The 17,142-nt window shown below is 40.0% G+C and overlaps 2 long non-coding RNA genes across 2 annotated transcripts; one reads left to right on the forward strand and one right to left on the reverse strand.

Annotated features, from left to right (window-relative positions):
* Positions 1 to 11,386: 11,386 nt before the first annotated feature.
* On the reverse strand, positions 11,387 to 15,533 carry LOC144329973 (uncharacterized). The gene is made up of 2 exons (XR_013395742.1): positions 12,571 to 15,533; positions 11,387 to 11,809 (listed from the first exon to the last, which is right to left on the reverse strand). It is a non-coding gene; the product is annotated as an uncharacterized LOC144329973 (long non-coding RNA).
* LOC144329972 (uncharacterized) lies at positions 13,111 to 16,304 on the forward strand. Its single transcript, XR_013395741.1, has 2 exons — positions 13,111 to 13,285; positions 13,991 to 16,304. It is a non-coding gene; the product is annotated as an uncharacterized LOC144329972 (long non-coding RNA).
* The last annotated feature ends 838 nt before the right edge of the window (positions 16,305 to 17,142 follow it).

Raw genomic sequence — 17,142 nt, forward strand, 5'->3', positions numbered from 1 at the left:
CTCCTGAGTAGCTGGGACTACAGGTGCCCGCCACCTCGCCCGGCTAGTTTTTTTGTATTTTTTAGTAGAGACGGGGTTTCACTGTGTCAGCCAGGATGGTCTCGATCTCCTGACCTCGTGATCCGCCCGTCTCGGCCTCCCAAAGTGCTGGGATTACAGGCTTGAGCCACCGCGCCCGGCCTCATTTTAGCTCACTCTTAAAGGTGGTACTGTTATATAGGGATGAAGGGAGAGTTTTCTTAAACCAGGTCCCAAAGTTGAAGATAGTTTGTCGTTCATACTCTGGCCAAGTCCAGGTTTTAGGACAATTTAATTTACTCTTACTTGAATCTGTAATTATGGGAGTTTATCACTTTTCCTCTTCAAAGCACTTCAACTTACTGTCTAAAACAAGTGGGAAAGAAATTGCCCTTTTTTATAAAGGAGGAAGATAAGGCTCACTGAGGTTAAATAACTCACCCAAGTTTTCATTTCCTTCTACCTGAAACTTAACATCATACTACCTCTTTATATCATATTTTGTTATTCTGGTCTCAGAATGACAGTATTCTGTGCCAGGGAAGGTAGTTCTTAACTATATTGTTGTACTTTTAAACCGCATTAAAGACTATTATAAATGCCTATCATTGCTACTGTTAGAGGTTGCTCTATACTATCTCTGATCTTTCATTCGTTGTTGCAGTTTGCAACTAATGTGGCCCTGTGTTTTGCCTAATTGTTAGAAACCATCCATGGATAGAAGAGTAGCCCTTTTCATCTTGCAGATTAAGGTAGGCAGTCCTCATGTGAAGACTGTCACGGTAGTTGAGAATAAATGGTTTAGTATGATTTGCTAAATAGTGCTCAAGTAATTTGCAGTTGGTTTAGTTATTCAAATGAATTTCCATTGTAAAGAATTTTGGATAGTCTGTGGGAAATTGTTACAGGATTTGTTTTGTAACTGATAACAAAATGCACAGAATATCCATATCCATTGGATCTCAGCTTTTGAGGCTTTTAAAAGATGATAAGCAGTGAGTTTTATGAGAAAATTTTGGCTGCTTCAGAAACAGGAAAATGTGTGGGTCCCTCAGATTTTTCATATATCTTTGGGGATAAAGTTGGTTATATCTGGTTTAAGGATTTTGCTTCTGTAGTTACCCAAGATCAAATAGCCAACTCAGAAATACTCATTTGGATATCAGTCAAATAGTGCCTACCAGTGGAGTAAACAGACAACTTTTGGGTTTTTAGTTTTTGCTTTTGTGTGGAGTTAAGTCCAATTTTTAGGGCAACTATTGTTGACTTTTCTCCAGGCAGTAGCGTTTAGGATGGAAAAAAATAATATGAGATATGTGTGAAAAGCAGTTTTCAGGCTATCATTTATTTAGGGCCACAGATGTGCTTATTTAGGACTATTTTCAAGGTAGGAGCCAGTTAGAATTTGTAAATCAGTCACACATTGATATGTAGCAGCCCTATCAATGCCACAACAACCTTATTACCATAGTAATTCAGGAGTCTCAAGTAATCCAGGAGTCTCAAACTGAAATGTCAACAAGAGCCAAGTAAATATTTTAGAAATAGACTACCCTGGACTATACGGGCTCTGAGAAGAGCCTGTGAAATCTTCTTCATGTGAATTATCTTAAATGTGGGACAAAGAAAAACCGGCCATGGGCAGTTTATTTTCCAGCTTCTATTAGTCTTGGCTTGCAACAATGCCACTGTCCATCTGGCATTACCTAGACCAGTGATACTTAAATTTGTCTGCGAATTGGAATGACTGAGAAGCTTTAAACAATTATTAGTGCCTGAGTCTTACCTTATGGAGATTGTGATTTAATAGCTTTGGGTAGGCATCAGTATTTTTTGTAAAGCCCTTTCTGCATTCTCACCCCCTAATTCCAATCGGTGATTCTCACGTGCAGACTAGGTTGAGATCCGTGATCTGGATTGCCTTCTATAGTTGCAAAAAGAGAATATAGGCGAGCAACTGCAGATCATAAGGGACAAAATGATTCAAGGCAAATTGATGGGCTCAGAATAGGGCCTCACTGGAGGCCCTAGTTGAGTGGGTTTTGTGGAATGGTGCCTCCCAAGGGTCTGGTGTGCAGCGCCTGATTTGGTGTTTTGTCGGTTTTCTGGTAAATGGTCCACCTTGGAGAAAATCACAAAACTAAAAGTCTTACCAAGAAGTAGAACTGACAAGCAGCCATGTTGATTGGCAGTACATTCTCTTGCCAAGGGGGAGAAATCTAGGGAAAATAATAGAGTCTGAGCAAAGGAAGTTGACTGGTTATAAGCAAAACTCATTAAAGCTATTTGCATCAAGTCTGCACAATTCCATGAGCACTTAGAGTTCACAAGTTTCCTACTTCTATCTTTCATTCTTTTGATAATCTTGTATTTTTATTTCAAGTGTGGTATAGTAGTAAGAATATTGACACTTTTCAGCCATAGTTTTCCCTTTTGTAAAATGGGAATACTAATAGGAACTGTAATTTGTTGAATGCTTCTTGCCAGATGCCTTACTTTTGTTTGTATCTTCCAAGCAGCCCTAAAGCAAAATGGGCATTGTTACCCTATTTTTATGAGGAAAAACACTCATACACTACTAACTTACTCCAAAGTTACACATTGAGTGTTTAACAGGGCCATGCTTGTCTGATTCCATATGTTCATTCTGTTATGCTGTTGTCTGTTACATAGGAGTATTGTGAGGATCAAAGAACATGTGAAAACAAAACCTAGTTACAATAATAAGCACACCAGTGCTAACTTGGGCAAAAGATAAGGATACAGAGCTGTCTCAGATTCCTAAAGGCAGGATGAGATTGGACTGGGAACTAGAAAACCATTTTGGACCCCTAAAATGGTATTGTCTGCCATCTGTACATCATTCTCTTGCGGCTCTTACTGCTGCTTTTCCTGTCAGTTACCCCATAGCTCCGGGCATTACCATGTTAACTGTTCCAGACACATGTAGAGAGAACCAATCAGATCCATGGGGCAGGATCATCAATACAAGCGTGGATGTTGAGAGCTTAATCAGGAAGGAAAACTTGGAGATCATAGTTAGCTGGGTTCACATAATGGAAATTGACAAAACTGAAATGCCCTTAAGTTTTAATTTTTTAAATATATGTAATGAATTGGTATATGATAGATAATTGTGGCTACTTAGTATTTACCAAATGGTTTGTTTCCATCTTGTTTATTTTTATTTTTTATTTTTTTAAGAGACAGTCTTGCTGTGTTGCCCAGGCTGTACTTGAACTGCTGGGCTCAACCAACCCTTCTGCCTCAGCCTCCTAAGTAGCTGGGATCATAGGCATGTGCCACTGCTTCTAGCTCTTCCATCTCAATCTTATGATGTAGCTACTATTTTCATTTTATAAATAAGAAAATAGAAACTCAAAGAAGATGGGTAGTTTCCCTGAGGTCATCCTGTTAGTAAGTGGCAGAATGAAGTTACAAACCTAGGTTTTATTGGTCGCCACCCACAGTGCCAGGCACTGGCGGTACAGCAGTGAACAAAAGGTCTGTTGGTTTGTCTAAAGCTCTCAACCTTGATTCTGCATAGATTCATTGGATTGCCCAAGACCACTCAACCAGTTAAGATCCGAGCCAGCTCTGCTATTTGACCAGTGTATTATTTTCACCACACTGTATCTGCTTCTCAGTCACCAAAAGCACCTGCTAAAATTATATATAGACTGATTAGGGGACTTCCAACCTAACATTGCCCTGGAAACTTAATTCTTGTCTTGGCTCATCTCTTCAAAACAAATGCCTCTTTTGTTGGTGATCTCAGATACACTGTTCAGAAGTACTCAAAGTATTCCTTTTTTCTCCTCACATTTGAGAGTCACCCTAGCATTTTAATGAATTAAGCAAGCCAGCCCTGCATTTCCAAACCCTTTCCAGAAGTTCAACCTTACTTTGATCTGATGACATGGGCTTTTAAAAAAATTACTATTTTTTTAGAGGTGGGGTCTCACTATGTTGCCCAGGCTGGAGTATAATGGCTATTCACAGGCACAATTTGGGGGCACTATTGCCGTGAACTCCAGGACTCAAGCCATCTTCCTGCCACAGCCTCCTGAGTACCTGGGACTATAGGTGCAAGCCACCATGCCCAGCTGACATTGACTTTATATACACAATATTTCCTCAGCAACAATTTATGTTTTATTTGGCACTTGTAAAACCCTTTTCACTGATTATGCCTGTTTAAAGTTTGGTATTTACTGCAAGTCACCTACCTGCCTTTAGCCATGGAGTATTCAAGTTTCTTTCAGAATGAGAATTTGGAGGGTGATTATGGAAATATAAAACCAGGCCGGGCATGGTGGCTCACACCTTGTAATCCCAGCACTTTGGGAGGCCGAGGCAGGTGGATCACAAGGTCAGGAGTTCGAGACCAGCCTGGCCAATATAGTGAAACCCCATTTCTACTAAAAATACAAAAATTAGCCGGGCATGGTGGCGCACGCCTGTAATCCCAGCTACTCAGGAGGCTGAGGCAGGAGAATCACTTGCACCCGGGAGGTGGAGGTTACAGTGAGCTAAGATCACGCCACTGCACTCCAGCCTGGGCGACAGAGAGACTGTCTCAAAAAAAATAAAATAATACAAAACCAAATCTTTATGGTAGACAGTTTATCCCCCAGAAAGCTTTTTTAGACTGAAAACGTTTCTATAGATTTCAGATCTCCCTCTGATAGCTAAGATTTGTTTCTGTATAACAGCAGAGTAGTGCCCTATAAGCCAGTTCAGTGCACATTAAATGGCTGTTCTTAGAATTATGAATCTGGGGCATGTGCAGTGATGGTCTAGCTCTCTGGAGTCAGTTGGTCAAGTGGGATTCCTGAGGACTGAGCAAACACACACACAGCAGGATTTTGTCCTAAGTTTTCTTAGGGATCTTATCCAAAAACACCATTACTTGAATTTCCCAGCTTCCTTTTACAGGGAGGCTTCTTTGCTATGTGTACTCCCACCTCTGTATGTCACATCATTTTCTCAGAGGAAGTACAGCATAAAATAATAACCAGCATTTGTAGAGCACTTCTTGTGGGCCTTCTTGGGCAAATAGACATTCTCATGGAATGCTCTAAAATTGTAAAGTTCTTGCACTTGCTCTCAAGTCATTTATAATCTAATTGCTGGTCTTCCTGGTATGAACAAAGATGTTTGCTTGTTAATAAATTCCTACCACATACCCAGACTTGTGGTTTATTTCTATCTAACTAGGGAAAGCACTAAAGAGTTTTCTAGTAAGGAAGAATGATCTGAGTGTCTACCTGCTTTGGAAAAGATGTCTGCTGTGGATAGGAAATGATTTTGTATCCAAAAGTCCTAGTACTAATTTGGAGCGTTGTAAAGGTCAGGGCAGCAAATGCTAGAGAATGGGATTAATGAAAGGTGATAATGTTCTCCATGTCTTTGAATAACTAATTTTTACTCCATTTTGACTAGCTTGCAATAAAGTAGGTTAAGTGCTGTACTTTAAGGAAGTCCATGTACAAGCCAGTGCCTTACAATGGTCAAATGGTTGCTCACTAACCGATGGAAATAAATGACTGTTGTTTCCACAAAATTGCTTTACAGATTCTAAATGCTATCTCTGGGACACTGGATTGTGTGCCCTTTAAGATAAATTCCATAATCAAGGGCCTGGTCCTGAATAGATTGGAGCCCCAAAATCTCACTGAAGCAAACTGATAGTAGGCCAGTAAAGAGTCGGAGACAAACACTCCTGGAATAGGAATCCACTGCTCACCTTTATTTTAAACTGATATGTAGAAATTAATATTATTACAAAATGCACACACCTTAAGTGTTCAGTTTGATGTTTTGACAATTGTATACATCTGTATAATAATTACCAAAAGAAGACATAAAACATTACACTTAACCCAGAAAGTTCTCAAATACCTTTAAATCACCCCTGAGCGCCTCCCCACTCCAGTGATCACTTCCTGATTTTTATCACTGAAGATTTGTTTTACCTGCTTTTGGATTACATATAAGTGGAATCATATAGTAATGTATTCCTTTGATCTGGCTGCTTTCACTGATAATGCTTGAAAGACATCCATATTGTATGTATCAGGACATTGTTCTCTATTGCTGAGTAGTATTTCATTCTATAAATATACCACAGTTTGTTTATTCGTTCTCCTAGTGAAGGACTTTTAGGTTGTTTCCAGTTTGGGGCAATTATGAATAAGGATGCTATCGATATTCTTACACAGCCTTTTGTTTGTGTTTTTTGTGGATATATGTTTTCATTTCTCTTGGATAAATAAGAGTAGAAAATTACTGGTTCATATGGTAAGTGCATGTTTATAAGAAACTGCCCTCTTGTTCTCCAAAGTGGTTTTACCATTTTGTACTCCCATCAGTCATGTATGAGAGTTACAGTTGCTTCACATGTCTGTCAACATTTGCATTGTCAGGTTTTTTAATATTAGCCATTTCAGCATATATTAAATAACTGATTTTAATTTATATTTCCCAGATGATTAATGATGTTGAGCACTTTTTCATATGCTTATTTTTCATTTGTATATCTTTGATGAAGTGTCTTTCATGTCTTTTCTCATTTTAAAGTTGGATGTCTTTTTATTGTAGGTATTATTTGTATTTTGGATATAAATCCTTTGATGGATAGATATGCTATGATTTTTTTTTAAAGACTGTATTCACTTATTGGGATCTTTTGATGAACAAATTTTTTTGATAAAATCCACTTTATCAGTTTTTTTATTTTATGGTTTTATGACCTCAAAGTCACAAAGAACATTTTTTCTTCTAGAAGTTTTATGGTTTGGAATTTTATGTTTAGGTCTGTGATCCATCTCAAATTAATTTTTGTGAACAGAATGAGGTTTGATTTTTTTCCAACATGGATATACAGTTGTTCCAGCAACATTTACTTAAAAAGACTTTCCTTTATCCATGAGATTGACTTGGTACCTTGGTTAAAAATTGATCACATGTGTGTGTGTGTATTTCTACATTTTCTGTTCTGGTCCATTAATCTATTTGTATATCCTTACATCAGTACCACACTTTGGATTATTGCAGCTTTCTAGTAAGTCTTTAAATTAGTAAGTCCTTCCGTTTTTTATTTTTCAAGATTGCTTTGGTTATTCTTGATTCTTTGGATTGTCATAAAAGTTTTAGAATGAGCTCATCTTGTTTTTCAAACTTAGTTGTGCTGGGTGAGCTGTGTTCATGCCACTGCATTCCAGCTTGGGTGACAGCAAGACCCTGTCTTAAAAAATAAATACACAGGCTGGGCGCGGTGGCTCAAACCTGTAATCCCAGCACTTTGGGAGGCCGAGACGGGCGGATCACGAGGTCAGGAGATCGAGACCATCCTGGCTAACACGGTGAAACCCCGTCTCTACTAAAAAATACAAAAAACTAGCAGGGCGAGGTGCCGGGCGCCTGTAGTCCCAGCTACTGGGGAGGCTGAGGCAGGAGAATGGTGTGAACCCGGGAGGCGGACCTTGCAGTGAGCTGAGATCTGGCCACTGCACTCCAGCCTGGGCAACAGAGCGAGACTCTGTCTAAAATAAATAAATAAACAAATATATAAATAACTGCTAGAATCTTGATATGGGGTTTTGTTGAGTCTATAGGTCAATTTAGAATGAACATTTTAATAGTATTGAGTCAGCTAATCCATGAACATATTAGGTCTTGTCATTTATTTAGGTATTAAATTTTTTGCTCAGCGATGTTTTGTAGCTTCCCTTGCATAAGACTTGCATATCTTACATTAGACTTTCTTAAGCATTTGGTTTTTAAAATATTTTTAATTTTTTTTTCTTTTTTGAGATGGAGTTTTGCTCTTGTTGGTCACCATGCCTGGCTAATTATCATTTTCAGGCTGTTTGTTGCTAGTATCTAGAAATACAATTGATTTTTTGTTTGTTTGTTTAGAGATGGGTCTCACTATGTTGCCCAGGTTGGTCTCAATCTCCGGAGCTCAAGGGATTCTCATGCCTCAGCCACCCAAGTAGCTGGGACTTTAGGCATGTGCCAGTGCGCCTGGCTGATTTTTGTATGCTGATCTTGAATCGTGCCACCTTGCTAAATTCATTTATTCTAGAAATAGTTCTTATAGATTCCATACAGTTTTATATTAAATATATACACAACAGTGTAGTTTGCAAATAATGCCTCTCTGCACTGGCTACAATATCTAGTGCAATGTTTAACGTGTGGTGAGAACAGACACCTCGCCTTGTTCTCTCAATCTTAGGGATAAAGATTTTAACATTTCATCACTAAGTATAATGTTAACTGTAAGTTTTTCACAGAACAGCCCGAAGAAGTTCTTTTCTATTTCTAATTTGTTGAGAATTTTTATTAGGAAGGGTTGTTAAATTTTGTGAGATGCATTTTTAGCTTGTAATAAGATTATTATGTATTTCTCTTTTTTATTTTGTTAAGATGGTATGTTATAGGGGTTGTCAAACAGTGGCCCATGGGCCCGATCCAGCCCATGGACAGTTTTGTTGTTGGTTTAGAGACAGTCTTACTCTGTTGCTCAGGCTGCCAGGCTGGAGCGCAATGACATGATCATAGCTCACTGCAGCCTTGAGCTCCTGGACTCAAGCAATCCTCCTGCCTCAGCCTCCTGAGTAACTAGGACTACAGGTGCATGTCACCACACCAGGCCAATTTAAGAAATTTTTTGTAGGTCTTGCCGTGTTGCCCATGATGGCCTCAAACTCCTGGCCTCAAGCACTCCTCCTGCCTTGGCCTCTCAGAGTGCTGAGATTAGAGGTGTGAGCCAGCACACTTGGCTCCCATGGACTGTTTTTGTTTTTGTTTTGAGACAGGGTCTCTGTCACCCATGCTGGAGTGTGGTGACATGAATGTGGCTCACTGCAGCCTCAGCTTTCCTGGCTCCAGCGATCATCCTGCCTCAGCCTCCTGAGTAGCTGGGACCACAGGTGCGCCACCACACCTGGCTAATTTTTCTTTTTACTTTTTGTAGACATGGAGTCTTGATATGTTGCCCAGATTGATCTGGAACTCCTAGGCTCAAGTGATCCTCCTGCCTTGCCCTCCCAAAGTGTTGGCATTACAGGCATGAGACACAGTGCCCAGCCTATTGCAGTGTTTTTTGTTTTTTCTGGTTTTTTGTCTTTGTTTTTGTTTTTTTGAGACTGAGTCTTGCTCTGTCGCCCAGGCTAGGGTGCAGTGGTGCGATCTGCAACCTCTGCCTCCCAAGTTTAAGCGATTCTCTTGCCTCAGCCTCCCAAGTAGGTGGGATTATAGGCACATGTCACCAAGCCCAGCTAACTTTTATATATTTAGTAGAAACAGGGTTTCACCATATTGGCCAGGCTGGTCTTGAACTCCTGACCTCAGGTGATCTGCCCACCTTGGCCTCCCAAAGTGCTGGGATTACAGGTGTGAGCCATTGTGCCTGGTCCTGTTGCAGTTTTTATTAGAGATGAGTTCTCTCAGCTTTTGTCTATTAGACAATGTCCTTCCTTTTATTTCTAAGGGGTATTTTAGTTGGATATAGGATTCTATGTTGACCTTTTATTTCTTCTTTCAGTACTTTAAAGAAGTTATTTTATTGTACTCAGGCCTCATTTGTTTCTGGTGAGAAGTCATTCATCATTTTAATTTTTATTTCCCTTTCCATAATGTGTGGTTGTTCTCAATGGCTGCATCTGTGCATTATATTTACTTTTCAGCAGATTGACTAAGATATGTCTAGGTGTGTTTTTCTTTGTATAGAGTTTACTGAACTTCTTGGATCTGTGTTGATGTCTTTCATTAATATTGGTTCTTTCTTGGCCATTATCTGTTTACATTTTTCTCTCGTCTCATACTTTCTTGCTTCTCCTCTTTGGAGATTCTAGTTACATGTATATTAGATGATTTGCTCTAAACCTACAGATCTCAGATGATTTTTCCCCTGCCCTGTTTTCTTTTTGTTTTCAGTTTGGATACTTTCCGTTTAACCATCTTTAGGTTTTTTGATGCTTTCCAATGTTAACCTGTTAAACTTGTTTATTGAATTCTCCATTTAAAATTTTTTGGTTTTGCTTATTGATGAATACATAGTTGCACTGAATTATTTTTAATTTTTTTCTAATATTTTTATTTCTAGCATTTTATTATATTTGTATAATTACCATTTTCTGCTGAAGTTTCCTATTTCTTCATGCATGTTTTCCACATTTTCCACTCTACTTTTTAGCATTTTAATCAGTTATTTTGTTGGTTTTTTTCCTTGTATCAGTTATTTTAAAGATCCAAACTGATAATTCAACATCCGGGTCTTTTCTAGTTCTGTTTCTGTTGAGCCCTTCCTCTCCCTTACCATGAATCTTATTTTCTTGCTTTTGATGACTTGTATATTTGATTTGATGATGAACGTTTTATGTTGGGAAAAAAAAAAAGAGAGAAAGAGAAATTGAAGCAAATATTTACTTCCAAAACAGGGCATGCCCTTTGTATTTTTTTTCAGGCCACTTGAATGGTGGCTCAATGTGATGTATATGAATTCTCGATTGGGGCTTCATTGCAGTTTTAGTTTAGTTTGATTCAGTTTACCTCTAGCTTCAAATATTTTGAATGAAGGTAGAATCAGAACTCTCATATCACCAAGGTCTGAGTTTTGGGCATTGGCAAGATTCCAGAGATCTTACTTTGCTTCATAGCTAAGCCACCAGCTTTTATCAAGGTGGGAGATCTTTCCCTGCTTTACAACCTTGCTGCCAGGATTTTTTTTTATCAATGAGCTGGGGACAGGAGGATATTTTTCTCAGCTCTCATGCGTGCCCTGCCCTTTTGTAGAGGAATGTCCACAATGCCTAGGAATGGGTTTCTTAACATTTGTGACCCCACTTAGCCTCCAAGAGTACCTCTGTTGGATTTCACAACCATCCTGCCTCCCCTTTCATCTTTAAAGGGTATTTTGCCCTTGGGAGAAGTCAAGCTCTCTCAGCTTTCCTTCTGTTATCTGCAACTTCAGTGTACTACACACTCCTGTATCTGGTTATCATCTAAGGGGTAAGATTGGTGGGAAGCCTTCCTCTGTGGATTTGGGTCTTCTAGGTTCTAATGTCAAACCAGCCTCCAAGGGGTTGTGAAAATTTTGTTAAATTCCAAGAGGTTTCTTTTCTCCCCCTATAGTATTCCTCTTCCTACCGTAGTTGAACTAGGAAGAACAACAGCTAGGGGGTCTGTTCTCTCCTATGAAGGAGTTGGCACTTTCTGGAGTTTGGATCATTTAGGTTTCTTTGGTTTTTGTTTTTGTTTTGAGACAGGGTCTCACTGTTACCCAGCTTGGAGTACAGCCTGTAGTGATCTCAGCTCACTACAACCTCTGCCTGCCTGGCTCAATGGATCCTCCCACCTCAGCCTCCTGAGCAGCTGGGACTACAGGCGTGTACCACCACACTCGGCTAATTTTTGTATTTTTTTGTCGAGACAGGGTTTTGCCATGTTGCCCAGGCTGATCGCCAACCTCTGAGCTTAAGCAATCTGCCTGCCTCAGTGCCCCAAAGTCCTGGGGTTACAGGCATAAACCACTGTACCCAACCTAGATTTCTTTGTGTCCTTAGCTTTCTGATGAGTTAAACATATTTTTTATTTTCTAGCTAATCTGGCCTTTTGTTGTTGTTTGCTAGAGTGGGAGGTATATTCCCTTGTGACTTTCTTCATATCAGTAGTGGATTTCAGAAAGTTAATTTTTTTAATAAAAAAATTTTTTTAGGTCAGGCGCAGTGTCTCACGCCTGTAATCCCAGCACTTTGGGAGGCCAAGGCAGGTGGATCACCTGAGATCAGGAATTTGAGACCAGCCTGGCCAACATAGTGAAACCCCAACTCTACTAAAAATACTAAAATTATCTGGGTGTGGTGGTGGGTGCCTGTAATCCCAGCTACTTGGGAGGCTGAGTCAGGAGAATCGCTTGAACCTGGGAGGCGGAGGTTGCAGTGAACTGAGATTGTGCCACTGCACTCCAACCTGGGTGACAGAGCAAGACTCCCTCTCAAAAAAAAAAAAATTTTTTTTTTTGAAACAGGTCTCACTCCACCCTGGCTGGAGTGCCATGACACGATCATAGCTCACTGCTGGCTTGACCTTCTGGGCTCAAGTGATCCTCCTGCCTCAGCCTCTTGAATAGCTGGGACCACAGGCATGTGCCACCATGCCTGGCTAATTTTTTTGTTTTTTTTTCTTGGTAGGGTTGAGGTCTCGCTATGTTGCCTGTGATCCTCCTGCCTTGGTTTTCCAAAGTGCTGGGATTAAAGGCATGAGCCACCACACCCGGTTAGGAATGGGAGTTTAAACAATGGTTTTATTTGCACATTTCATTAGCTAGTATTTTTTTCCTTTTTTGAGACAGAGTCTGGCCCTGTTGCCCAGGCTGGAGTACAATGGCACAATCTAGGCTCATTGTAACCTCTGCCTCTTGGCTTCAAGTGATTCTCTTGCCTCAGCCTCCTGAGTAGCTGGGATTACAGGCACCCACCACCACACCCAGCTAATTTTTGTATTTTTAGTAGAGACAGCGTTTCACCATGTTGGCCAGGCTGGTCTCAAACTCCTGACCTCAGTTGATCCAGCCACCTCAGCCTCCCAAAGTGCTGGGATTAAAGGTGTGAGCCATCACGCCTGGCCTCATTAACAGATTTTAAAATTAAAAGTACCTATAACTTTTGTAGAATCATAAAGAAAAGCAACACCTTCCCATCTTAACTCCCCTAGTGCCTCTACTCCCTCCACAGAGACAAATATCTTAGCAGTTTGTTGTGTTTTCTTTTCCAAATTGTATTTCTAAAATGTATCAATATCTTTTCCCTTATTTTTTTATTTTTTGTAGAGACAGGGGGGTCTCACTGTGTTGCCTAGACTGGTCTCAAACTCCTGGCCTCCTACCTTGGCTTCCCACGGTTCTGGCATGAGCTACTGCACCTGGTGTCCTCCTTGTTATTCTTTAAAACCTGAATGGAAGCATACTATATTTTCTACACTCCTTTCATGTAACTATATTAACAACCTGAGGACTTTTAGAGGCTGCATAGTATGTCTTAGTATAGATGTATCTTGGTTTATTTAAACAGTTACTGGTGATGGACATTCCCATATTTCCAGTATTTTTTCTCACAAACAATGCAGTATTATGCCTTTGCCCACATTCACCATTGATTGCTATTGAGTATATCTGTAGTATCAAGAATGGGCATACTGAAAATGCTTCATGAAGTCCACTGAAGCTTCATATTATTTTGAAGTGATATTTCCCAAAGTGTTGGCTGAACTCCCAAGAGTTTGTGGTATAGGGTTCGGGAGGACTGGACACTTCCAAAGAGGCATAAGGTGCTACAGACTTGCCCAGCAGGTGGCATCAGAACAAAGCTGGCTACGGACCTTGTCAGTACAAATGATAAAACATTAAAAATGTAAAAACTCAACTGTAGCTCCTTATTTATGCATATATTGGGGATGCTGAAAAGTTACCGATGCCTGATTCCTCTTCTATGTCCTCAGCCCCCACCATAAAAATAGATAAATGCCATTTTTTTTTTTTTTTTGTATGCCCAGCACAGCTCTATGATTTGAACGATGTTGATGAGCAGGGTCACATTTGAGGAGATTTGCTAAGGGAAATAAAGATCCATCTGTGACACAAGAAACATGTTTTATGTGATTTCTGGGATTTTCCTGTGAAGATACTTTTTGTTTGTTTGTTTGTTTTACAGTGGATCTCACTCTGTCACACAGGCTGGAGTTCAGGAGTGCAATCATAGCTCACTGTAACCTTGAACTCCTGGGCTCAGGAGATCCTCTCTCCTCAGTCTCCCAAGTAGCTAGGACTACAAGCACATGCCACCATGCCTGGCTCATTTTAAAATTTTTTGTAGAGACGGGTCTCACTATGTTGCCGAGGCTGGTATTGAACTCCTGGTATTGAACTCCTGGGCTCAACTCCTCCTGCCTCAGCCTCCCAAAGTGTTGGGATTAGAGGTGTGAACCACAGTATCCAACCTATTATGTTTTTTAAAAAGAGATTTTTCTAATTATGTATATAATTAAAGCACCTTAAGTTTAGTGATTGCAATTTGAGAAACCAATGTCCTTTCTTATTAAAAAGGCCCTTGTACAGAAAGTGCTCTATTTTCCTCACAAGATCTGGGGTCAAAGGAGAGATTTTGAAACATTATAGCAATGGCTTCTAGTTACTGAATAAAGAATGTCATTTGCTCCTCACAGGACCCCTTTCAGGGGGATTTTATATATTGGGAAACAGCCTCATGAGCTTTCTACAAACATCTTTGTCCTCGAGTCTTCCCATTTCAGCAATTGGCTGTACCACTCATCCAGCAGCTTTCAAAGTTAGAAACGTGGCAATCTTCCTTTAACATCCATTTCCCTTTCCATCATTCCCCCATATCCAATTCTGTGTATTGGAGGTTTTCCCACCTCCAAACTTGAGAATCCATTTACTTTTTCTCCATCTCCTTTGCCATCACACTAGTCCAAGTGAAGGGTTTCATCGTGTCATTTGCAGTATCCTTTAGTTTACATTAGATTATCAATTTTTGTCCCCCTCCCAATTCAGTCTCTACTCATGAGCTAACATGAGTTTATAAAGTGTTCATTCTGACCATGCCATTCCTTGCTCAAACTTCTCTAGTGCCTTCCCAATAATTTTATTACAATAAAATTCCTCATATGGCCTTTGTGGATCTGCACTCTACCTCTTCTCCTATTGCAACCAACCCTGTTACCTTTTTCTCTTTTCACACTGGTCTTCATTCTGTGCTGCAAACTGGCTGAGTTTCTTCCATCCTCAGGGCCTTTTGCACAAGTTCTTCCTTTGCCTTAGAATTCTTTCCTGGCCTGCACACCTCTTCATCCCCTTTCCCTAAGCTAATGCCTTACCCTTTAGGTCTCATTTTAAACATCTCTTACCCAGGAAAAGTTTCCCTGTCCAAACAAGTCTAGATTCCCCTTTGTTTGTTCTAACTGTTCTATATTTCTCCTTCTTAGCATTTATCACAATTCTTGATATGTTGTCCTTTTCATTTTCTCAGTCTCTATTATTGGAGTAGGTAACACATCCATATAGTACAAAATTCAAAGTGTATTAAAGGTATAGAGTAAAAAGTCTTCTCTTCCCTGTCCCCCTGCTACCCAGTTCTCCTCTTTAGAACCACTTTTAGCATTTTGAATATCCTTCCCGAAATATTTTCTAAGTATACAAGCAATTATGTATATAATATTCCTCTTTATTTTTGCCTTTTATTAATACAGATACTATATGCATTTTCTGCACTTTGTCTGTTAATAATGTATCTTGGCAATTATTCTATATTAATATGTAAATAGTTGCCTCTTTCTTTTTCATGCGCCATATAGTATGGACTTTTATTTAACCTCTCTCTAGGTTGGTTTTAGGCATTGGTTATTACAAATAATGCTGCATTGAATATCTTTGTATGTAAAGTCATTTCCCATGTCTATGCCTATAGAATAAATTACTAGAATTGAAATAATTAAGTTAAAGATTATGTGCATTTTTAATTTTGATAGTTACTGCCAAAGTGCTCTCAATGGAAGTTTTACCAATTCCCACTAGTGAATGCATTTGTCCTCACAATTACGTCAGTGAAATTTTTGTTCTTTGCCAATGCAAGAAATGGAAAGTATCTCTTGGAAACTAATTTGCATGTTTTTTTTTCCTTGCACAGTTATATTTTCATATGTTAAAGAGCCATTTGTATTTCTTGGTGAACTGTTCATAAACTTTGCTTAGTTATTATCTAATGTCTGACTAATTTGCTACACTCTAAATTCCCAATTCATACTGAAGTATCGCCCTTGCAATTTAGATGTACAATCTTCCTCTTCAGTGGTTTCCACACCAAAAAATCCACAGGCTCCTGAATTTTTTATGGGCCTAAGAGTCTTACTGAAAATTGGAAGTCTTAAGGTGTAGTCCATTTTATGCAGTGTGAGGCCTTTCATGTTCTGAAATGTACCACTCTTGACTGACTTTTTCTTCTTCACCCTGTCCAGCACTGTGCCCTTATTAGCCAGAGAAATGTTCCCCTTTCTCCCAGGAAACGTTCTGACCTTACCCTGGTCCCTCAAGGACTCTCCTTCTCCCCCAAATTAACTTTCAAGCAGTTTCTCCAACCCAAAATGGCACCTTCCTGAAAAGATTTCTAGTGGATACTGTTTTCTCTACCTCACTACAGATGTATTTTGCTGCTTGGCTCTCCTCTCTCCACTTTGCTATTGCAAACATTTTTTTCCAGAAATATATCAAATAAAATGAACATGTGGCCCCTTCTGGTGATTTTTGTTGGGATCCCTGGTATTGATTTCTTCTAGTTTAGATAATTCCACCGTGGCAAGCTTTTATTCCTAGCATACAGCTCATGAGGAGAATGTAAGCCACTTGGTGTTATTAATGCTAAAATAGTAAACAAGAACACAAAATTTGCTAGATTAGAAGTGGATTTTTTTTTTCCAGGCCGGGCACAGTGGCTTATGCTTGTAATTCCAGCAGTTTCAGAGGCTGAGGCAGGCAGATTGCTTTGAGCTCACGAGTTCGAGACCAGCCTGGGCAACACAGCGAAACCCTGTCTGTACAAGGGTAATTTTATGAAAAAATTAGCCAGGTGTGGTGGCGCACACCTGTGGTCCCAGCTACTGGGGAGGCTGTGGTGGGAGGATGGCTTGAACCTGGGAGGCAGAGGTTGCCATGAACCCAGTTTGTGCCATTGCACTCCAGCCTGGGTGGCAGAATGAGACCCTGTCTCAAAAAAAAAAAGAAAAAAAAGGGAAGGAATGAATTAGCATGAATGAGAAAGGCATGATCTGCAGTCAGCCACCCATGGTCAAAGTTAGCAGATACCAACTCATTCTCAGAGCGAAGCAAAATCAGCCCAATGCTTTTGGCAAACTGGTTGCCTCCCTGTCGTCATCATCTGGGCTCACTGTGGCTTGCCCTTCTGGCCTTGCCTCTGACCTTGCCATCTCTGGGGAGGCTTCTTTGCAAGCCCAAGCCTGGGCTCCCCCTCTCAGAACCATGTGCATACTTGTCCTGGAACTGGCTTTTTGCCTGAGCCTCCTGGAGGGCAGGGGCCATCTGGC

Source organism: Macaca mulatta, chromosome 7, assembly GCF_049350105.2.
Source record: "Macaca mulatta isolate MMU2019108-1 chromosome 7, T2T-MMU8v2.0, whole genome shotgun sequence".
NCBI classification, from domain to species: domain Eukaryota; kingdom Metazoa; phylum Chordata; class Mammalia; order Primates; family Cercopithecidae; genus Macaca; species Macaca mulatta.